This window comes from Electrona antarctica, assembly GCF_951216825.1.
Source record: "Electrona antarctica genome assembly, chromosome: 22".
Taxonomy (NCBI): domain Eukaryota; kingdom Metazoa; phylum Chordata; class Actinopteri; order Myctophiformes; family Myctophidae; genus Electrona; species Electrona antarctica.
Window position 1 is genome coordinate 12,044,545 of NC_136805.1, and position 24,309 is coordinate 12,068,853.

A 24,309-nucleotide genomic window follows, 5' to 3' on the forward strand; every position below is an offset into this window, starting at 1 on the left:
GGAAAAGCAGGGGTGAGATGTCTTCACGTTTAGGGGTGAGTTGTCAGGACAACTCACCAAAAGTGGCAAAAGGGGTGAGTTGTCTTGTTACCAAGTAGACTACGACTCACAACCCTCCACTGACAAAACGATCCCGGGGACACCGAACCGGGTCATAGCTCGGGGCACCACAATTCTGCCCTGATCCTCCCATACGAAACACAGACGAGACAACTGTTCTGCATGGGTGGTTTCCATGTAAATCTCTGTAGAAGTTGTTTTTTTTATACGCATTTGTATAAATCATCAAAATCATCACCTTCAACTCGTCTATTTTGTTCTTGATCGATTTGCTAGCTTAATTCTTTAATGTGGTTCTAAGTAACTATAAACCCCAATGGCAGCAGAGGAGGGTTGGGCCATGATACTGTAGCTTTCATGTTCCTCCCAGTCACATGATGCATTTTCTACTTAGTAAACCTTGATCATCAGACTAAACCTTTCATTTGAGGCAGCTTTCCGTCAAAACACAATGACTGACAAATTGTTTGTTCTGCTTCTTCTTAGAACAGTGTGTAAGTATATCTTCCATTTTGCTCTACTGTAAGACCCATATTTAGATCAAAATAATAAACACTATACTGAACTGCATTTTATGTATTATTCAAAGGCTCATTATGTTTTTTGATTTTCATTTAATTGATTTATTTTTCAACTTAATTTTGTTTCTTTTTTTTGCATTTATTTTTAAACCGATAATTCTCATTTTTTCTCTATTTTGTATTTGCTGTGTCTCGGGACAACCATTGTTCTGCTACCTGATCTTCAGTCACGACACAGATTCCCCAGCAGATCCCTTTGAGAATTGTCAAAATCAGTGAAACCATCACCTTACGATGCCCGGGATTTCATGGAGAAAGTGGTTATCGTTACTGGTATAAGCAATGTCTTGGACATATGCCCCAACACATTTCTTCTTCAATGTTTAAACAAACGGTCTTTCATGGACAGTTTAACAACTCACGCTTCATTGTGAACGAAAGCAATGCTCTAAACACTCTAACAATCAGAGATGTCAATAAAGATGATGAAGCAACATACTTCTGTCTAAAAGGATCATCATATGCTGTGGAATATGACATCGGCACATATTTGGTTGTAAATGGTACAGTATGTCACATTCAGTCTCTATAGGCCTATATCGGTCTTCTTCTGATACTTTTACCACTTATCTGCCTTAAATTGTACTGTTGACATAATGAACAATGATTACATACATAGGCCTATTGTGTCTTGTCAGTCCAGGTTATTGTATATTATTATATTGCATTCACAGAGTCTGACCACGAGAGGTCGATCCACCAGACCTTGGTCCCACTCGGAGACAGGGTGACCCTCAAGTGCTGGATTATGTCTGGGGGTAGAGAAGACGGTGCCCAGTGTATTGGAGGACAATCAGGACACAATGTGTTCTGGTTCCGAAATGAGTCCCATCCTGGCATGGTTTCATCTCACTGGAACAGGAGTAGAGGATGTGAAACCGAGGCTGGTTCTGCTCCACAGAGATGTGTCTACAGTCTCTACAAGGACAGTGTCCTCTCCTCTGATGCTGGGATTTACTACTGTGCTGTGGCTGCATGTGGAGAGATACTCTTTGGCAAAGGAGTTAAGCTGGAAATAAGTAGGATATGCATTTGTTTTCAGGCTATTAAACTAAACTATAACTATAACTAAAATGTATATATATATATATAACAGTAGTGATGGAGCTATGTGATAAACATTCAAGAAAAAAGACTATACCTGGCTATACCTGCACGCTGTGAAATTTATTTATTGTATAAAAAAGGGTAGAAAGATATACAAATTGTAATATTCAGATTTTATGTCTCTACCTGATCTTTTTTTATATATATAAAAGCAAAAGGCACATCTATAAATAAACAATATCAAAGTGCAACAAAAGGAGAAACATGTATTCAGCTGAAGGGAATTAAAAAACATGATACAAACACTGACATTACGGTATAGGTTCTGCATTTAAATAATTCACCATATGAAGAGATTTAAATTTGTAGTTCCAGGCTTGAAAGTTGAACGCAATTTAAAAAGACAGTAATTGAATTAATCTTGTATTGTTAATTTGTTTCATAAGACAATCTATTATGATATGGTATTATACATATTCATGTTATGTATAGTTGTTGTGTAAAGATATATTTAACCGTTAACAGTTTTGATAGATTGTTTTCTCTCTGATTCCAGGTCAGAAGTTGGATCCTCATGTCATTGTCCTGGTCGTACTGGTGTTACTACTGGCATGCTGTGTGATCGCGATTGTTGTTCTTATTTACACCAGAACTCACGGTAAAATAGATTCCTTTCATTCCTATTATTCATTATAATCCATTATGTATATTGCTTCTATTTTTTTAATCCATTATTTGTAAAGTCACAATGGGTAATCTCCAACACATTATTCCTAAAGTATATTTCATGATATTAACCAAAAGTAAGTCGCAACAGACTTTTGGGTCCCAACTTCAGAAACACTGAATTATAAAGGTTTCTGCTTTTACTTGTAGGAACACTGAACCCTTTGTCTCATCTTGGTCATGACCAGACAGCTGTCCATCAGTCAAGTGAACAGGTAGGCCTAATGATTTTTCAAGTAACCAAATCCAGGCAAAATGGAACGAGGCGTGATCGGGGCTGGGGTAAAATACGACTAGCCTGTCTTCCCACCCGGTCTCGTCTCTTGCCGTTCGGCACGGTAACCCCAGCTGGGGGTTGACGCACGGCCAAAAACAAGCACTCCTCATTCCACTTTTCCCACATGAACTGGTTTCCTACATGAACTGAACACACTCACACTATATATAACCTAACCTATATAAACACCGACTGCCTGCTTACCAATCCAGTTTTTTATTGATACATGTACACTTGTCAGATCTCATAATTGGTTTCATCAATGCACTGGTGGGATGGTTGTCTTACAACAGCCCACCCAGTAGTTCAGAAAACTTGCCTACAATGATACCAACGCAGTCAAAGGTTTCATACTTGTTGTTTATTATATGTTCTTCTCCCTGACTGCGAGTACTCAGGCATAGTGTAGGCCAGGGTTATGGTCAGTCAAGAATCAATACCGTTGTATCTGTCTTTATTCATTCAAATGGAATGATTTAATCACGACTCTGACACGACTAAAGTGATTCTGATCTCTGGTATACATTTTGTATTCCCCCAGGATGATGATGATGCTGTTAAAGAAGTGAACTATGCAGCATTGGACTTCCCTGCGAGGAAAGCTAAAGGAAAGAAAAAAATTAAGAAGAGAGAATTGAACTCTGAGTGTATATACTCTGGTGTGAGATTAGACTGGCAGTGAAGCACTTCAAAATGGTCAGCTATCACACGTAACATTACCGGTAGATTAGATTACATGACCTTACAAGTCTGTGTGTATTTTTATGCTCATGTCCTGGTTTCTCCTCCCTATTGGCCCGACGCCTTATTCTGTTCAATTGGAAATCAGCTATTCCCCCATCACATCGACGCTGGGTGCCTGGGTCGGAGATGTGATGGCACACCTAAAACTTGAGACACTCAAATATTCCACCAGGGGCTCCGCCCAGAAATTCTATAAGGTTTGGCAGCCATTTTTGGACTATTTTAAACAAAGATTCCCGGCTGAGGATGTTCAGGTGTAGGACAGCTGTCTAATAGTTTATTTATTCTTGTATAGCAAGTGACGATCTGTTTGAGAACATTGTAATGTGATGCAATATGATATAACCTTATTACCTTTATATTTTTATTTTACTTTATTTTATTGTGTCTGTTTTGGTCTTTTTGTATTTACTTATTTTTTCATTTACTTATTTTTCTCAAGGCGTTCTTAATGTATTGTATGCTTATGTGTAGTCTAGTGGTGTATATACAGTATGTATGTTGGTATGTCTTGTGTGTAGAAAAACCAATAAAAACAATGTAATAATAATAATGTCCTGGTGTCATTATTAAATAGCCTCCAAGTTCAAGCTCCAGGCAACGCTTGGATTGAAACAAAGATATTTATTGAGTATAAATATCTATGTATATTGTTTATATAATATAATGTATATTTTGGCATCAAGGTGCTGTCTCAATTCATTCATTGCCTGTATGCATGAAAATATGTATAATAAATAATATGCCAAATAGATATTACAGGGAATGAAATAGCAAGAACTATTATATCTATCTTAAAAACTGTTTTAATTGCATTTAATTGTTTCCTTTTGAACTTTGTCTTACACTGAATGTTTTATGTAAAACACTTTGAATTGCCTTGTTGAAATGTGCTGTACAAACAACAATTGCCATGCTATGACACTGTCATGATAATTGCATTCTATTCAATCTATTAATTTGTAGAGTAGTTCCGGACAGCTATTGTATTTTAGATAATACATACATTTATGATACAGTACACACAGTACATTGTGGTTAGAGTGTCCGCCCTGAGACTGGGAGGTCAGGGTTCGATCCCCGGCCGGGTCATACCAAAGACTCTAAAAATGGGACCAGTGCATCCCTGCTTGACACTCAGCATCAAGGGTTGGATTGGGGGTAAGTCCCTGCGACATACTAGCGTCATGTCCAGGGGGTGTACTTGTACATCAAGCTGCCTCACGCTACAGAAACAGGAGATAGGCTCCTGCCCTATGGGCCTCATGGCTCGGCAAGGCTACTTACTTACACACAGTACATACCTAGTACAGTACGTTTGTCATCAGGACAGACAATCTGTCCATCCTGATGACGGTCTAACGACAGAAACGTTGAATTAAAAAAGAGCAACATGTTTTGCACGTTTCCGACAGTGTGTGCATGGGTCCTTTTCTTTGTTTTTCAAAGATACACATGTATTATACACTTTTGTCCTACGCACCTGTCACCAACCTTTTGAGGTGTGCCTTGAAAAACAAATGCAAAACAAGACATTGCACTACAGGATATAAGTTGCTAAACATTTTACTTCCCTATGTTAGTTGGCCTGCATGTTCTTTAGTCTTGTGTGAGAGCTACAATATGTGGTATAGTTTCCATGTCAATGCTTTGCAGGAAACAAGAAAGCCACATAGCAGCAGCTCTCAGAATTACGTTGTTTGTGGTTGGTTATACGCCCATACCACTGCCTCTGACTGTTTGACAGACCACCAAGACTACTAATGCTGGTGTGAACAGGATATGTAGCTCGGTGCATTTTTAGAGGCATAGAATGGGCTAATTTTAGTCAAGTGTGGTTAGTGCCTTACTTGAAGCCGGCTGTGAGATTTTGCAAGTAGCCTACAATACAATATTCATAAAATGAACAAGATGGTAACAATAAGTATTGCTACCATCTTGTGAGTGATGTACAATACAGAAGGCTACACATTGTACTGTACAAATATTTTGCTAGTACATTGTTACACCGTTTAAAGTATTCTATGGATATTTATAGTAGTTTTTTCATGGACTATGCACGATGAAATTAATTAATTCAAACTGACAGAGTTTGAGGAAGAGGCAGAGATAAATGGCCCCCCTGTGTGTGTGCGTGCAAGTGTGTGAACCTATCCTTTCTTACATGTGCATGGTTGTGTGCATAACTGTCTCCTCCTTTCACCTTAGGTGACTGAAGAAGGTCCTACAGGTCTTCTACAGAGGCACATAACAGAGGTACATAACTGTACTGCCCTCAACCGCAAAGCAGAGGGTCATGCAGACAGCATGTATGAGCTTAAACCCCATCCAGGAATTAGCCTTCTACAGCCAGTGATTCTCAAACATTTTCATGTCAAGGACCCCCACAATTATATGTATTTGGTTGCAGATCCCCATCTCAAAAATATTTTGTTGCGGGGACCTCTAGAAGCTAATGTTCATGATTTATTAAAATCAGTTCATAGCCAAAGTATAAAATATGTGCAACGCTATATAATGTTGTACAGTACACACCATAGACTACACATAAGCATACAATACATTAAGAACGCCTTGAGAAAAATAAGTAAATAAAAAAAGACTGAAATACAGGACCAGTCACACATAGCCAGCATTGTTCATACAGTAGGTCACATTCTATTCAACTGGTATAACAGCACAAGGTGGTACATTTCAAAATGTTAGCCTTTCTTTCATTGTCAATATCAAACGATATTTGTATAGCATTACTGCAATTGTTAACATTTCAGTATTGTGCGCATGAACAACCGTTCTCTGTGATAGTGTCAATTTGAGCTGCTGTTTTGACAGTTGTGTGTACGGAATTTAATACAATATATAAATGTTTTAATACATTCGAAAGTCCAAAGTTGCACCTTGCTTATAAAATGGTCTAACCTCCAAATCTCTTATTTAGGCCTACTTTGGCTAATGTTGTAATGTTGACTGCTACTTAACAGTCCTGACAGAATCATCAACTCACAGTATTTTTGGTGTATCATACTGCCTCCATGTGGACAGAATAGGGCATTACATCATCAAAATATTGACATGTAGGCCCCAGGCGGATACGGCCTTTGCCGCATGTTTCCCTCTCCCCATTTCCTGTCAGACTACTTTCATCCTATCAATAAAGGCAGAAAAAGCCAAAACAATATCTTTAGAAAATTAAAATAAAGAACATGTATGCAGGTGGAGTGCTGTCTCTGGCACAGTTTTTCCTTTCTATCATTAGAAAGTGGGTGTTGTTAAACAATGAAAAAAACAACAACCTCTGGTCAGAATGGGACAGATTTATTTTGGGGAGCTTAGGCCGAGGGTTTGAGTACCGTATGCAGATTGTAGTGTAGGTCCTCCTGAGCTTGGACGGTGTTTCTAGGGAGAGACTGGGTGGGGGAACCTCCACCTGAGAATGGCCCCGTCAGCACTGGTGGTGACCAGCGTGCGGTTGTTGGTGCAGATCTTGACACTGGTGATGCTGCCGCTGTGGCCAACGCCCACATGGGTCACCTCGCCATCCATGTAGTTCCACACCTTCACCAGCTGGTCGTCTCCACCTGGACGTGACGGACGTAGAGGAGACAAGAACCATTACAAAGGGTGCAGCAGTTACTCAAACATCACTGATCTAGAATCTGAACCTTGTGCTCCTTATTGTTTAGATGTCTCTGATCTAGGATCATGCTCCTTACTATTGGTTGATAGTAATTCATTGGCTATGATTGACTTAGACAATTTTTGGTCCTGGGTACTGGGTAGCCACGGCCAACAGTGGTGTAGATATGTTGTCCAAGGAGCATACTTTTCTAGTTAGATTTTGTTTTTAATGCAATCACGTTTTGAGTGAGTGAGTGAGAATGTTAATTATTAGTATTGTGTAACATCAACAAGAACAATTGATGATGTTATTATTTGCCATACCTGTGACAAAATGATGCCCATCTTGTGAGATGTGCATTCCATTGATGGCTCCAGACTGGGAGCCCTCGAGCTCTCTGATGGCCGAGCCATCATACACCTCCCAGTAACCAATCTGAGCAGAGACAAATGACATACATACTACATTAAAACCACAAATCCTGTCAGTAAATTAAATGACTAGTGTTTTGTAACCACTGCTATATGTTATGTGTCTTAACCACACGGCCATTGGCACACAATCTTAACCAACAGCGAATGAGTAATTGATCAAAGACTTTATATAATTAAGAGTTACCCTCTCTCAGAATTAAGAGTACAATAATCACCAATACAGTTGTGAACATTTCTTTAATGTATCTTACAGGTACCAAAGCTTTAAGCAATGATGCCTCCGTATTATTATGCTGTTGTTCTATTTTTTCCTAATTGGTTTCTATTCAGGTGAGTTTCTGTCATTCATCTGTATCCCTAAACCAAAACATTATTGCATTTAGTATGCTTATTATGCCTCTATATGCAAATGAGCAGGCCTATGGTCAGAGAGGTCAGAGGTCATCTTGTCATGTACACAGTTTTCTGCTCTGAATGACAGTTATTGTCCCTGGAGGTTTGCAGTTGACGATGCACGGAGCCTCTCAAAATGAAATTATTGGTTGAAGTTAATTATTGCGCAGGCAGAAAGTCATAAACAACATCACAATACCATGCATCAGGCAAGTTCCTTTTCTTGTTATGTAAAAGACTAAACTAATTACAGCTACAACCCTGAAATGAGTGGACAATATGGATCATTGCTATTTTTGGGGGAGTAAACATTTATGGAACATTTTAGGAAAAATGTCGCTTAGTGACATGCCCAATATAGGGTTAATGTGGAGACCTCTCACTGTCACAGCTTCTCGCCAGGGCCAGGGCTCAGTGTGATCAAGCCGTTTCAAAAGCCCTAACATCTCTCTAGAATAGGTTATATCTGGTTCTGAATCGTACCTTCCTGTCTGTGCCACTGGTGATGATCTGGAATTCTTCTGGGTGGTAGCACACACATCTGAACAGCGTGTTGGCCAGCACCATCTGATTCCTCACATACCGCCTGTGGTAGTAGGAGACACAGGGAACAGAGAAGCAGAGTAGACAACAAGAGTTATTATAGTAGGAAGAAGTTGTGCATGTGGGCAAAACACAAGCCAAAAAACAGTATGAATCATAGAAAATCACATAAAACATTGAAACATAAATGTGCACTGATTTTGGACATTCGGGCTACAATTTTTTTTGGAAGTCCATGTTATATTTATGGTTGCATTTGCATTCAGAAAATGGTGCGTGCGTGCGTGCGTGCGTGCGTGCGTGCGTGCACGCTGAGGTACACTTCCAAGTGCATACGTGTCGTGTGTGCATTTGGATACTCACACTAAGTCCCAAATGATGCAGGCGCCGTCAGAGCTGGCCGTGACGCACTCCGTGTCGTCGCTCTTGATCTTGATGGAGTTGACGGCAGCCTTGTGCTCCTTCATGGTCTCCTGCAGCCGATGGCGGCCCTGCAGGAGCTCCCACACGCGCACCTGCAGCATGAAGGAACTTTTTCATTTGCATAATAAATGTATGCCTATATTCCGCAATTTCTGCACTGATCAAATTCCAACATGGAATAAATGTTAATTCTACTTTTTATTCTACTCAAAGCATAGCATATGTGTGCATTAAATATTGTCATATTAATTTAGAATATGTTTTATTTTCCCTTGATTATATCTTGTAACATATTGCTTTATGTGGAGAATTGCTACTCATAAGAAGAAGCTTTTTTGAAATATGTATTTTTGTTGTGGTTAAGTGGCTCAGTAGTTAATGATATGACTATCGTTATCACAGTCCATCATATCAGTAAAATCTAGCTGAAAACTTAGTAGTGATTCAGTTCAAACAGGTCTTATTCACATTTAGTCCCTCAACCGCACAAGTGGTCTGGAATAATTAGAACAGCTTATTACACCGTTTTGTTGAATACTCTAAGATTCTGATGGGCAACACTGGATGTCAATGGACAGGCAGCTTGGGCTGAAACAACCAAATATGGAGATGCCTGACTTCATAGACTTTGTGCCTATTTCAGATGTGCAATAACACGGGTAAAAACCCAAATGCAAAAATTCCATTGAGAAATCTACCATAGAGGACATTCTGGGGACAATGGAGGAAGTACAGTAACTTGAAGACATGAAGACGTTGTCACTGGAACACTGAGTCTAGTCCCATATCATGGCGAATAAAAACGAGGGATCTCGAAGTGGTGAACATTATGAAGCCATGACACCTGCTACTGACCTGTCCCTCTCCCCCACCGCTGATGATCCTCCTGCAGTCCCTGGTGGCTGCGATGGCAGTCACACCCATGCTGTGTGCGTTGTGGATGACTAGCATGACCCGGCCACTCTCCGGAGCAAACACCCTGATGTTGCCATCGTTCCACGCTAGGGGCGTACACAGAGACAGTCAGGTCACCCGTTATGGATTGGAGATTTTGTGTTGCTTTGTCAACTATGCTTTTGTTCCTCAAGCACTCAGCACCATTACGATTTATGAAAAGGTAGATTGGCATTATAGGGTTTTGTATCTCGGTCAATGGTTATTGACAAATACAAAAATACATGATCTACCACTCTACAACAGTTGAAAACTATATGAATAGATAAACTCTATAGGATGTTCTGGTGCTTCTGGGGACAATAGAACATCTGAACACATTATTCTGCAAATGAGGTACCAACACTGGCAGTGGAGGTCGACATCAAAACAGTGTGACCAATACTTTGAAAAAGTATTGTGGTGTTATAATAATCTGTTCTGAAGTGATATGCATTTTTGTGACAGGTGACGGTCTGTCCCATTTTGGCATGAAAGGTTAATACTGTACATTCTTCTGTGGGCCAGAACAACCAAACGTTCTATCACGTTGTGTGCAAACAAAGACACAGATAGACGGAGCAACATACAAACAAAGGGACAGAAAAATTGACAGGGGCGAACCTCCTTGACAGAGGAGATGAGTGACAGAGAATTTGGAAGGGGACTGTCTCTCACCACTGACTATGCTGGTTCCATCCCTCATGATGTGCAGGGCATTACATGTCATGTTGGGCACTGTGATGCGTAGCAGCTCCTTGTAACTGCTTGTGTGCCACACCCGGATGTCTTCGTGGGAACAAGTGGCAAACATCTCTGACGTTCCACTGGAAGACAAGCTCAATTTGAAACCTGGATTGACAAGAACATGAGTACACTGCCCCCTAGTGAAGAAAGTTGAATAGTGGACTAATGTAGTTCTTGGACAGTTGTTCTCAACTGTCAGGTCAGGTCCCCGCAACCTCCCACATGGTGGTCCCAGTTCTAATTTGATTATTTGTGTGCGTTTGTATGTGTGTGTGTTTGTGGGGGGGGGGTGTCCTGAAATGGTTGAGAAACACTGCTCTACGGTTCCGTCTGCCACTCACAAAAGTATGTCCACGTCCCTGACAGCACTTCTGTGGCTGGACAAGATGAGTTCAGCCTTGAGTTGAAGTCATCGTATGTGACACGGTAGACCTGAGCAGACTCTGTCCCAATGAACAACTGCTGCCCCTCTCCTCTCACAGCGATGGAGGTCACTGCTCCCTCCAGCTGGACTTGTCTGACACAGGGTGATAAGAAAAGGAAAGGTGGATTAGTAATGTATTGCAAACAGGGAAGGAAACAATTCAATTCTTTTGATTCCACCTGCCAGAGTGTATGATCACACTACCTTAACCCAGGGGTTCTCAACGCTTTGATCCGGGGACCCACAGAAATGCTTTGGCCGTGTCTCGTGACCCCCGCCCCGCCCCCCTCCCCACCCCCAATACAAATTGTCCGCTACAATAACCATAATAATAGTGAAAATACATCATGAATAAATACTGAAACCAGATATAATCATTAAGGAAAGTTTATGCATGTACTATGTAAACTCTTAATTTCTCTTCTTTTTTTTTAATAATTTGGGGACCCCCCAAAATTATTTGGCGACCCCCCCCGGGGGGTCGCGACCCACGGGTTGAGAACCCCTGCCTTAACCCACTTAGACCGGGAAATGGGAACCCCTTTGTGTGTTTAATTGTTATACCTTTCAATCTGAGAACCCCTTTTTGTAACATTAGCTGTTGCTATGTTGCTATATAGGCTATATAGCAACATGAAAAACGTAATCATACTCGGGTCTAAATGCATTAATATCTAGCTTACAAGTCAAACTCTAGCAGCAGTTGGCAGGTGGTTATATAATATACAGTACATAGTATTATATGAGGGGAAAGGTTGCAGGACTCACTTGAGTGTTTTGAAGTTAGCTCCAGAGCACAGAGAAAGGAGACCGGCTCCAGAGCCCACTAGAATGTTCCCAGACCGCAGTAATGTGAGGACATTCACATACACAATGAGAAACACAAGCATACTGTTTTAAAGATAGAATCCAGAAAAGCTGCAGGTGGTCCTGTGCACATTGACTTCAATCAAATAAGAACAACCACTGTTAACAGCAGTCACATCATGTGGTTGTGGTCTGTGTCCTACCTGGCTATACTTGTGTTTAACGGGCCAGCAGCCATTCAGACGGCTGGTCTCCAGGTTAAATTTCATGATATCTCCGCTGGTCGTACCGCAGTAGAAGAACTGATTGTCCTCAGAGATCTGGACAAAGACAGGCGAGAGACACAGATTGACTGAGTATTCAGCTCAAGCAATAAACGTATTCTGTCACATCATTGAGGGTGCAGTTGCAGTACTATACTGTAGGTCATTATGAGAAAATGCAACATAAAACGTGCACGTTGCAGTGTCAAATTCAGTGGGAAGAGGATAACCCACCAAACACGCATTCCTTTATCATGCAGCATTACTGTAGTAACCATGACATGCTTTGTATGTATGCACTATGCAGGGGCACTGCATATCTCCAATTTGTTATATTTTTTCTTAACTCTATATATGGTAACTTTAGCTAACTATCTACAGCCAAAGTTGCAGGAGCCCTTCAGAGTAGCCATGCAGTGAATAAGATGGGGAACAAAATGCTGTGGATTGAACACCAATCTCTCACCTACCTCTATACATTTGACGATCCTTTTCAGCAGGCCCAACTGGCAGTCTGTGGGTCTGACCTTTCTGTTGTTCACATCCAGCTCCCACACTCGCACTGTGCCACTGCAACACAAAGAAACAGAATAACAGAATAACCTTAAGCAATTTCCAATGTGCAAAATACAATAGCTAAAATAGCAGGTCTACAAGCTGAGCTTGTACATTTTATTTATTTTTAGGTACATTCTTACTCACTCTCCAGCAGTGACAAAGACGCAGTCGTTAGTGTTGGAGTACTTTGTGGTGAGGCAGTGACCGGCGACACGAGGCGAAGCGGGGCTCCCACAGATGGCCTCCTTGGTCTCCACGTTCCACACCGCGATGCTGAAAACATATTCAGCAATGATCAGCATGCATTATGATTATGGCAAACAGCAAAACTACTCCTATTCCTAATAGTTGTATTATCATTACTACTATTACTTCCACAGTATTACTACAACCAGAAGACACTGCAGTGCCAGTGACTTTAGCATTTTGTTACATTTACTGACATGCCTTTCCACTAGAGGGCAGCATTCCATGTATCTTCAGGCACCCCAGCAAGTCCTTCTGTCCAGTAATTTCAAGGAACCCCATAACTCTGAGAGTGTAGTACGGATCCGTATGGTTCCATTTGTACACTCTCGGGGTTACAGACCGGTAAAGGGTACATTTGGAACCCCCTCAAGATACCCTGAAGCCCTGGAGTCTGGACCCCACTTTGAGAACCATTGCAAATTCCTATGTTGATATTTAGTGAAGGAATTAAGGAAAGTATAATGATCATAATGTCATGTTTACCTGCCATCGTCCTGACCTCCAAGCGACACCAGGTACTTATCGCTGGGAGAGAAGGCCAGAGACTCCACCTTGGCTTTATGGAGCTGCATCCGGGCATGAACTGCTCGCTTTGTGAAGTCCCAGATGATTATGTCCGCCTAGAATTCAAAATATAATAATTAAAATAAATATAGCTGCAAGCAGCTATAAGACGGGGTAAAGCCAAAAAGAAAAAGCTATATATGCAATATATACATTGAGCTATATAAACATTGATGACATTGATGAAATTATTTGTAATAAATAAAAATCACCCTAATCCAATTCTACCCAAGCCCTAGGTCAGCCCGAACCTGCTCATTTCTGTGTGGTTGACATGGCCAGGGCCAGGGGCGTAACTAGATGTCAGAAGGCCCCGACACAGACTGGTCAGCGAGTGCCCCCGACAGAACGAATTGCGTGATGTATGGATAAAATGTGTACGAGTAATCTACAGAAATGTATTTTGCCAAAACCGGCCTCATGGTGGCGCTATAACAGGCCGTTGTGGAATATTTGGGGCAGAGGTTCGTCGTTGGCATCCAGGGAGTGTGTGTGCACAGTTTTGCATGGATCGGGCCAACGATTAGCTGGTAATGGACGGACGGACACACACACGGACACACACACGGACACACGGACGGACAGACGGACGGAGTGCAAAACATACTCTGTCCCCATGCCTTCGGCCTGGTGGAAACAATAATAATTACAGTGAACCCCGTAGTTCTAACAAATGTATACATAATTAAAAAAATAATGACAAAGTTAAAATATATCAATTAGAAAAATACTATACAGTTTAAGGTAAAGCAAGAGATAGTAGCCTATAGGCTATGCTATATAGTATATATACAGTCAAATATTAAAAGAGAAAAAGTCTAAACTAATTATAAAAAACATAAAACTCATGCATGGTTATAATATGGGACTAATTAAAACCTCAAAATATATACTTTAAATCTGTTCTATTCAGAAACGAAATGCTTTGCTTGATGCAATAACTTCACATCTTCTTAGCAACCTAGACCATTCTCATCATGAGAATGGAACATGAGAATCTCATGTGATGCTCACCTTGAAGCCCATGAAGGTGACCTGTCCAGAGGCGATGTAGCGTCCACTTCTGGACACTGAGATACAGGACACATTGTTTGTGTGTCCATGCAAGAACTCCTGTTTCCCATCTTTGATTCGTCTCAGTATGACTGTACATCCTAGAGGATAGATCAGGTGCTCTCTGTCTGGGTGCACTTTCAGGCCAGAAAACACGTGTCCTGCAACAATAAAGTGTGTCAATATGACAATCATGCACGGATTAGGGAAAATGCACACAATATCAATAGTTTATGATTAGCGAGGCAATAAAGCAGCAGTCCCATGCTAGCTTGCGAGCCCACAGGTGTTGGAAACTTATTCTGCCTTCTTTTAAGTTATCTTTGAAACTTACCATTGAAGCCAATTACAGCCTCCAACTCCAGTTGGGGGATTCCTCGAGTATCATCCGCCATGTTTAAACAAAACCTATATTTTCCACCGTTTTCTGTCGTCCGCAGGAGGATTAGTCAAAACCAATGCTTTTGGCGTGCAGGCTGCTGTGTTGCTATGTCAAACAAACGTCGCATAGCAACAGCGGGTTGTCTTGCACAAATGAAACTGGAGGCCGCAGACGGAACAACAGGAAGAATTAGTGAGATGATCATCAACTCAATCAATCAATAAAATCTGTAGGCTATCTTAAAAAATAGGCTTGGTCTATTGATTTTTAATGAATTAATGCCATAGGCTATCATTAATCAATAATGCATGATTTTCAATGTCTTTGGTATTTGGTCATAACCTGACGATCTGTTGTAAATGAGCAGTTGTTGATTAGGCTAATTAAGTGGCTTAGCTTAAAACAAATTAAAAGCAAGCTATTTGCAACATATGTGGTATTTATGAATGTGTGCGTGTGTGCGTGTGTGTGTGTGTGTGTGTGTGTGTGTGTGTGTGTGTGTGTGTGTGTGTGTGTGTGCGTGCGTGCGTGCGTGCGTGCGTGCGTGCGTGCGTGCGTGCGTGCGCGTGTGTGTGTGCCAGACAGAAAGAGAAAGAGAGATAGTAACAGAAACAGAATATAGCCTAATTACGGCCAGAAGGACAGCATGTGGTCCAGGAGGACAGAGAGACACACTGTCCTGGATCTCCAGTTTGTCCATCTCTGAGGTGTCCTGTAGTGGACGGTTGTAGTCCCAGCCTGGTGAGTCCACCACTGTCACATGTCTCCCTGCTACGCTACCCTGTCTCACCTCACACTGCACTAACCTTTGACCTCTCTGACTAACTTTAACACCACTTCCTCCTAGAATGGTGTTTCCTGCTGAACTCTTCCCAGATTTCCCGCTTCCAAACAACACAATCCTGAGGTCAGTCCTGTCAGAGAAAACATTGTTTACTTTAACTTTGACAGTTTCTTATTTAAAAACTGGAGACATTATTATTTCATCATTCATCGCAGTACAAAAAGCAAACAATAGCACATCTACAAGCTCACAATTAACACAATATGTTGTGAGCTTGTAGATCTGTTTGGGAATGTTCCCCTACAGTGTAATGACATGCCCATAATAGGAATGATTTAAAGAACCAGGATACAATGTCCAATGAATTTTATGTTGTTCTTAATATCTAATTTATAATATCTAATATTCTAATTGATAAAAAATAAAAAAAACAGCAGAAAGGTGTGTTCAGTGTACAGTTCAGAACACATAGAATAGACATCATAGAATAATACTAATGTGTGTGTGTGTGTGTGTGTGTGTGTGTGTGTGTGTGTGTGTGTGTGTGTGTGTGTGTGTGTGTGTGTGTGTGTGTGTGTGTGTGTGTGTGTGTGTGTGTGTGTGTGTGTGTGTGTGTGTGTACCAGTATCTTTTGGAAGTCCAGTGGTTCGAGAGTCTGTCCTCCTTTGTTCTGCTCTTCTGCTGATAGTTCTCTCCTTCTCCTTCAGTTCCTCTGAGACGTGTTCTTCCGTCTCATAGTGACCACCACTACTCTTCACCATCTGATCTATCTTCTCCATCAGCTGTGTGACCTGACTACCATCTCCTCTGTCACTGATGTTAAGAACATGGAAGCGGCCTTCACATTTCTCAGTAAGATATCTTAAGGCAGGGTAATATCTAATGAGATCAGGTCTCATGTTGGTTTTATCAGCTACAGTGAACACCATAATTTGGTCACTGAGGAGAAGACTCACATGCTCCTCTGCTGACAGATCTGTTCCTATATATGGGGCGTCCAATGGCATCACTAGGACGAAGGCATGTGGTCCTGGAGGACACAGACTCACACTTTTTTGGATTTCTAACTGGGTCAATTTTGGGGTCAGATCTAGGGGATGAGAAGACCTCCATCCTGGAGTGTCGACCACACTGACCTGGCTCCCTGACACTAACTCTTGTCTCATGACACTCTTAGTTGTGTTTGTTTTAAAACCATCTCTGCCCAGGATGAGGTTTCCTACTGAACTCTTTCCAATGGGTCTACCTCCATGTCTTCCCCCGATCAGAACAATGCTCAGTTCTGACGGCTCGCTGTTCTTCCCTGGTTGGAAAAATAAACATAATATTGATAAAAATCACAGATGTGACTAAACCAGTATCAGTTTGTTGGTTTCATCTGATCTAACGTATTAAGACCTGAGGCTGATTCTACAAATGCCTTCTAAATCAGTAGATCTCGTTTTCACGTCAAGGACACCCAGAATGATGTGTATTTGGCTGCGGACCCCCCCCCCCCCCCCCCTGCTCCATCGGAAAATATGTTTCCAGGGACCCCCAGAAGAGAGGATTTGTGTTAAAATATTCAACATTTTAATATTAATGCATTTTTCCAACACTCAACACTGAGGATTGTTATAATATGTACAACCTCGCAGCGTGGCACAAAGTGACATGCTGTGAGCTTGTAGATCTGCTATCCTATAGATCTGCTATGCTATAGATCTGCTATGCTATAGATCTGCTATCCTATAGATCTGCTATGCTATAGATATGCTATGCTATAGATCTGCTATGCTAGAACCTCTGTTCTAAATCCTAAGAGTTTTCTGATAAAACTTATCCTGTGTCTATCCAGGCCTTAAATGACGATAGGAGGAGGAGGTAACTTTGTAACTTTGTCGCCGTTATGAATTTCCTTTGCTACACTGAAACCTTGAACTGTGTATTTTATTTCTATGTGTACCATGCTCTTTTTACTGTGTTTTATGTGATTCATGTGTCTGCCTGTTATGCCTTGCTGTAAACCAAATCGCCCTTCGGGGACAAACAAATAAATGAACCTGAACCTGATCCAGTATATATAGGCCTATATATACGTTTAGCTGAACCACACAGATCCTTTCCCAGTTCTAAAGGGTTGATAGAACTCACCAGTGATGGAAGCTGAGGTTCCACTGGCCATCCTGTCTACAGCTGTTGGTTGAACTGTAAAACATTAACATACAGTACATTAGAATAATCTGCTGTTATTATAGGTTTGTTGTCATTACTCTTATATTGTTATATCACACATTGGACAATATAATGAATATAATATATTTAGAACAGCAGTTTTCAAAGAGGGACCTGCACCAAATGGACCCTCAGGTCCATTTGGTTCCAGTTCATGGTAGATTTCAGAACCACTGCTAGAGATGAACAGACTCTAAATGTGTTGATTGATTGATTGAAGAATTTATTAACAGTTTGCAGAATTACAGTACATTTCAAGCACAAACTCAATACAAAGGCTGTTAACTGTGAGTGGACGACCCAATTAAGCATTACACTTGTTTCCAATAGGGTCCACCATGTTCAAATCATCAAAACATTTAGAGACGTACAAATAGACACTTCTATAGACAGAACAGGAATTCATCATAAAGGAGGTAAAAAGGGAAAATAAACATATACAGTGAGGGGAAAAAGGGGGGGGCGGTGGGGGGGGATTCAGATTTTACGGGGGCCAGTTTCGAATTGCAGCCATCCGTAGGTGCCCTTTGAGAGCGGTTTTGAAGGAGTCAAGGGATTCGCATGTCTTAATGACAGTTGGTAGGGCGTTCCACATTTTGGTGGCATAGGAGTGTCTCCATCACAACATCTCTCTCACATGTAATAGTTCTCTGACCGACACCATGTCAACATTAGTGTGTCCACACTAGACCTACTGATTAATTATTTAGAGCCTGAATTCACACATTAATTTAGACTGAACTAACCACAGAGCTGTGCGTGCGTGCGTGCGTGCGTGCACATAAACATTACTAATAATATAACTGTTACAGTGATAATCACATTCCTCACTGTCTGTCATTTACTCCACATACACACATGAACTGCACACACACACACACACACATACACACACACACACACACACACACACACACACACACACACACACACACACACACACACACACACACACACACACACACACACACACACACACACACACACACACACACACACACACACACACACACACACACACACACACACGTCATTATGAAAACAATGATTTTGTACTTCAAAACAATGAGTATTTTACCTTATTGGTTGTGTGACAGAAAGGTGCTGAGTGGATTCCAGCTGCGTGAGGCGGTGCTTCTGGAATGTGTTGTATTCTAAGAGCATAAAGAGAATGATAGCGGTCAACAATGGAAACACGACAGTATAAAAACATGCTCTACTTTGACACATAATATGATATTACCTATAAGTACGACGCCCTCCTCTCTCTACTGTCTGCTGGCCAGTGTTTCTGACCCCCTCCTCTCTCTACTGTCTGCTGGCTAGTGTTTCTGACCCCCTCCTCTCTCTACTGTCTGCTGGCTAGTGTTGACCCCCTCCTCTCTCTACTGTCTGCTGGCTAGTGTTTCTGACCCCCTCCTCTCTCTACTGTCTGCTGGCCAGTGTTTCTGACCCCCTCCTCTCTCTACTGTCTGCTGGCCAGTGTTTCTGACCCCCTCCTCTCTCTACTGTCTGCTGGCCAGTGTTTCTGACCCCCTCCTCTCTCTACTGTCTGCTGGCCAGTGTTTCTGACCCCCTCCTCTCTCTACTGTCTGCTGGCTAGTGTTTCTGACCCCCTCCTCTCTCTACTGTCTGCTGGCCAGTGTTTCTGACCCCCTCCTCTCTCTACTGTCTGCTGGCTAGTGTTTCTGACCCCCTCCTCTCTCTACTGTCTGCTGGCCAGTGTTTCTGACCCCCTCCTCTCTCTACTGTCTGCTGGCCAGTGTTTCTGACCCCCTCCTCTCTCTACTGTCTGCTGGCTAGTGTTTCTGACTGTGCTGTCTGACATTTACAAATGTAAGACCACGCCTTTCTGGTCCACGCCTTCATCACCTCAAGAATAGATCACTGCAACGCCCTCTTCTCCTGTTTACCATCAACAGCAACAAATGCTCTTAGATTAGTCCAAAATGCAGCAGCTAGAGTACTCACCATGGAAAAAGGAAATTTGACCACATCACACCAACACTTATAGCACTACACTGGCTGTATACAGGACCACACCATAGCACTACACTGGCTGAATACAGGACCACACCATAGCACTACACTGGCTGAATACAGGACCACACCATAGCACTACACTGGCTGAATACAGGACCACACCATAGCACTACACTGGCTGAATACAGGACCACACCATAGCACTACACTGGCTGAATACAGGACCACACCATAGCACTACACTGGCTGTATACAGGACCACACCACACCATAGCACTACACTGGCTGAATACAGGACCACACCACACCATAGCACTACACTGGCTGAATACAGGACCACACCACACCATAGCACTACACTGGCTGAATACAGGACCACACCATAGCACTACACTGGCTGAATACAGGACCACACCATAGCACTACACTCAGGCCCGCGGGAAGTACTTTACACTCGCAGGGGCTGAGCGTCTAGTAGGGGGTGCGCGCGCGTAGCGCGCGCCGCAAAAATGCGCGTGCACGCGCATCATGCACGCGCATTTTAGCGCATTTTCACGCGCAAACGTGGCCTTTACTTTCCCTCTCCACACGCAAGTTATATGAACGAACTGACACAGGCAATTAACCAGGATAAGGTGCCAATACTGTGATACAGCATATTTATTTATCTTTTTTTTTTCTTCCCCTCCTGTTCGAGGGGGGGCTGTGCCTGGGGGGAGGGGGTGCTACAGCCCCCCCAGCACCCCTACTTCCCTCAGCCATGACTACACTGGCTGAATACAGGACCACACCATAGCACTACACTGGCTGAATACAGGACCACACCATAGCACTACACTGGCTGCCCATACAGGCCAGCTAGCCGACTTTAAAATACTCCTCCTGACCTATAAAACCTTAAATGGAGTCGCGCCATCTTACATGTCCAGTTTAGTTAAACTATACATCCCTCCAAGACCACTATACGCTCTCAGGATGCCAGAAACCTCACAGTCACAACACACAATAAAAGAACGGTTGGGGCAGAGCTTTCACACATGGTGCCCCCTGTCTGTGGAACGCCTCTCCCTCAAGATGTCAGAGATGCAAACTCCCTGGACATTTTTATCCTATAGTTTTATTCTTGATGATCTATTCTATAGCTATGCACATTTTACCATGTTTTACTACAGTATGTTTTCTTATTACTATGTTTTGTGTCTTTGATTTTTTTTATGTATTGATTTGATTTTTATTTGATTTGATTTTTATTAAGGATCCCCATTAGCTGGTGCCATAGCAACCAGCTAGTCTTCCTGGGGTCCACATAAGAATAAACATTCCAGTACACATACAATTACAAATACACATTTGTTAGTTCAGATAAAATAAAAATAGCTAAGATTACAAGTGAGAGCAGGAAACAAAAAAAACAAAAAAACAATACTTCACTGCATCAAATGGAATTTTAGATGCTTTTTAAACGTTAATGTACTGTAAATGCAACAGAGGTTTCGAGGCAGATTATCCCAAAGTGTCAATGATCTATAAATAAATGATCTCTTTAGAAAATTTTATTTTGGGCGAGGTAACACAAGCTGCCCATTACTGGAACCTCTAGTGTCATGAATTTATGAAAACAGGAGTTTTACTACTCATGATATTGCTGCTGTAAAGTGACCAGAGACACCTTGGGGTGATTTTAAATAAAAAATAAAGTGAAAGTGGAATGATAGCGTATATACAGTACAGCTCAACAATATAAACGTACAGAAACTCTGTGTGTCTGTTTGCTCTACACTTCTTGGACTGCAGTCCACGTCTTGGACTGCTCAGTGGAGATCCAAACATCAGTGTAATAAGAATCACTCACACCTGGGCCTTATATACCCAACACTGGCGACTGGTCTGTCCTAAAGATAATGTCCAGGTCACAGTAAGGCCTTTTATACCCAACGCTGGCAGTACGACTGGTCTGTCTTAAAGATAATGTCCAGGTCACAGTAAGGCCTTATATACCCAACGCTAGTACGACTGGTCTGTCTTAAAGATAATGTCCAGGTCACAGAAAGGCCTCATATACCCAACGCTGGCAGTACAACTGGTCTGTCTTAAAGATAATGTCCAGGTCACAGTAAGGCCTTATATACCCAACGCTGGCAGTACGACTGGTCTGTCTTAAAGATAATGTCCAGGTCACAGTAAGGCCTTATATACCCAACGCTGGCGACTGGTCTGTCCTAAAGATAATGTCCAGGTCACAGTAAGGCCTTATATACCCAACGCTGGCAGTACAACTGGTCTGTCTTAAAGATAATGTCCAGGTCACAGTAAGGCCTTATATACCCAACGCTGGCAGTACGACTGGTCTGTCCTAAAGATAATGTCCAGCCGTCCAGGTCACAGTAAGGCCTTATATACCCAACGCTAGTACGACTGGTCTGTCTTAAAGATAATGTCCAGGTCACAGTAAGGCCTTATATACCCAACGCTAGTACGACTGGTCTGTCTTAAAGATAATGTCCAGGTCACAGAAAGGCCTCATATACCCAACGCTGGCAGTACAACTGGTCTGTCTTAAAGATAATGTCCAGGTCACAGTAAGGCCTTATATACCCAACGCTAGTATGACTGGTCTGTCCTAAAGATAATGTCCAGCCGTCCAGGTCACAGTAAGGCCTTATATACCCAACGCTAGTACGACTGGTCTGTCTTAAAGATAATGTCCAGGTCACAGTAAGGCCTCATATACCCAACGCTGGCAGTACAACTGGTCTGTCTTAAAGATAATGTCCAGGTCACAGTAAGGCCTTATATACCCAACGCTGGCAGTACGACTGGTGTCTGTCTTAAAGATAATGTCCAGGTCACAGTAAGGCCTCATATACCCAACGCTGGCAGTACAACTGGTCTGTCTTAAAGATAATGTCCAGGTCACAGTAAGGCCTTATATACCCAACGCTAGTACGACTGGTCTGTCTTAAAGATAATGTCCAGGTCACAGTAAGGCCTCATATACCCAACGCTGGCAGTACAACTGGTCTGTCTTAAAGATAATGTCCAGGTCACAGTAAGGCCTTATATACCCAACGCTGGCAGTACGACTGGTCTGTCTTAAAGATAATGTCCAGGTCACAGTAAGGCCTCATATACCCAACGCTGGCAGTACAACTGGTCTGTCTTAAAGATAATGTCCAGGTCACAGTAAGGCCTTATATACCCAACGCTAGTATGACTGGTCTGTCCTAAAGATAATGTCCAGCCGTCCAGGTCACAGTAAGGCCTTATATACCCAACGCTAGTACGACTGGTCTGTCTTAAAGATAATGTCCAGGTCACAGTAAGAGAAGTGGAGTCATTCCCCGTGAAATATGTTGGGTGGAGAGAGATGCTCTCGATACAATAGAGAACTATCTCTATGTCTCTCTCTCTCTGTCTCTCTCTCTCTGTCTCTCTCGCTCTCTCTGTCTGTCTGTCTCTCTCTCTCTCTCTCTCTCTCTGCTGTCTGTCAGTAATCAGGATACATCATCAAACTAGCTCCACTGCATTCCCATGGCCTTCATTATGACTTATGAGTTCGCATGAAATGCAGACCAGCCATGGTCTGCATTTCATTTTTCAGTGGACATTTTTGCGTTTGATTTTTGAAGTTCCTAAACTGGAATGAGCGAGCAGTCAGGCTCTGTTAGCTCAACGGTAAAAAAAGTTTTGCAAGAGAAACCGTGTTCAAATCGATGGTATAAATTACATAGTGCAGCTTTTAAACAGTTTCACTTTCAAAATGTTTCCAAAATAGTAACAATAGCATATCTGAAAGCACGGTCCAACATATTGTCAACTTGTATGTAAACTATTTTTCTATATGTTTGAGCGACACTGTTGTAGGACAAAGTAGGACATGTATTTATGAAGAAAAAAACAAAACATAAAATGTAGGGTTATTCGTATTGTGTATCTTTTTTTTTTTTCATTTTTATCCCACGATTTTTCAACCCATTTTTTTCACCCAGTGTCAATTATCTAATCACTCCCTCTGCCAACCTGGGGAGTGCAAAGGACTGACCTCATGCTTCCTTCAATGCATGAGGAGTCCAAGCCGCTTTTCACCTGACAGGTGAGAGTTTCCCCGGCCGGACGTAGCGCGTGGAAGGAACACGTTATTCTGACCAGTTCCTTTCCCCTCCATCAGGAGCATCGGCTGGCCAGGGGGAGGCAGTATAGAGACCAGGATTACTGGATGTTTTTTGTATGGGTACCTACCCAAGAGGACACGGGGAGAACATGTGAGGGTACCTACCCCAGAACATGTGAGGGTACCTACCCTAGGCTAGGGGACATGGGTAGAACATGTGAGGGTACCTACCCTAGGCTAGGGGACACGGGGAGAACATGTGAGGGTACCTACCCTAGGCTAGGGGACATGGGTAGAACATGTGAGGGTACCTACCCTATAGGCTAGGGGACACGGGGAGCTCGTGAGGGTATACTTACCCTAGGGGACACGGGGAGAACATGCAACCCC

General features: G+C 42.2%; 1 long non-coding RNA gene and 1 pseudogene across 2 annotated transcripts; both read right to left on the reverse strand.

Moving 5' to 3' along the window:
* Nucleotides 1-6,831: 6,831 nt before the first annotated feature.
* On the reverse strand, nt 6,832-14,840 carry LOC306914798 (cilia- and flagella-associated protein 52-like; annotated as a pseudogene). The gene is made up of 14 exons: nt 14,780-14,840; nt 14,407-14,606; nt 13,312-13,448; nt 12,724-12,852; nt 12,492-12,591; nt 11,962-12,078; nt 11,720-11,820; nt 10,869-11,044; nt 10,459-10,607; nt 9,703-9,848; nt 8,788-8,939; nt 8,365-8,467; nt 7,378-7,489; nt 6,832-7,013 (listed from the first exon to the last, which is right to left on the reverse strand). The product of its transcript is annotated as a cilia- and flagella-associated protein 52-like (transcript).
* A 1,933-nt stretch (nt 14,841-16,773) lies between these two features.
* On the reverse strand, nt 16,774-19,228 carry LOC306915401. The gene is made up of 4 exons (XR_013788811.1): nt 19,069-19,228; nt 18,904-18,979; nt 17,745-17,798; nt 16,774-16,914 (listed from the first exon to the last, which is right to left on the reverse strand). It is a non-coding gene; the product is annotated as an uncharacterized lncRNA (long non-coding RNA).
* Between the last annotated feature and the right edge of the window lie 5,081 nt (nt 19,229-24,309).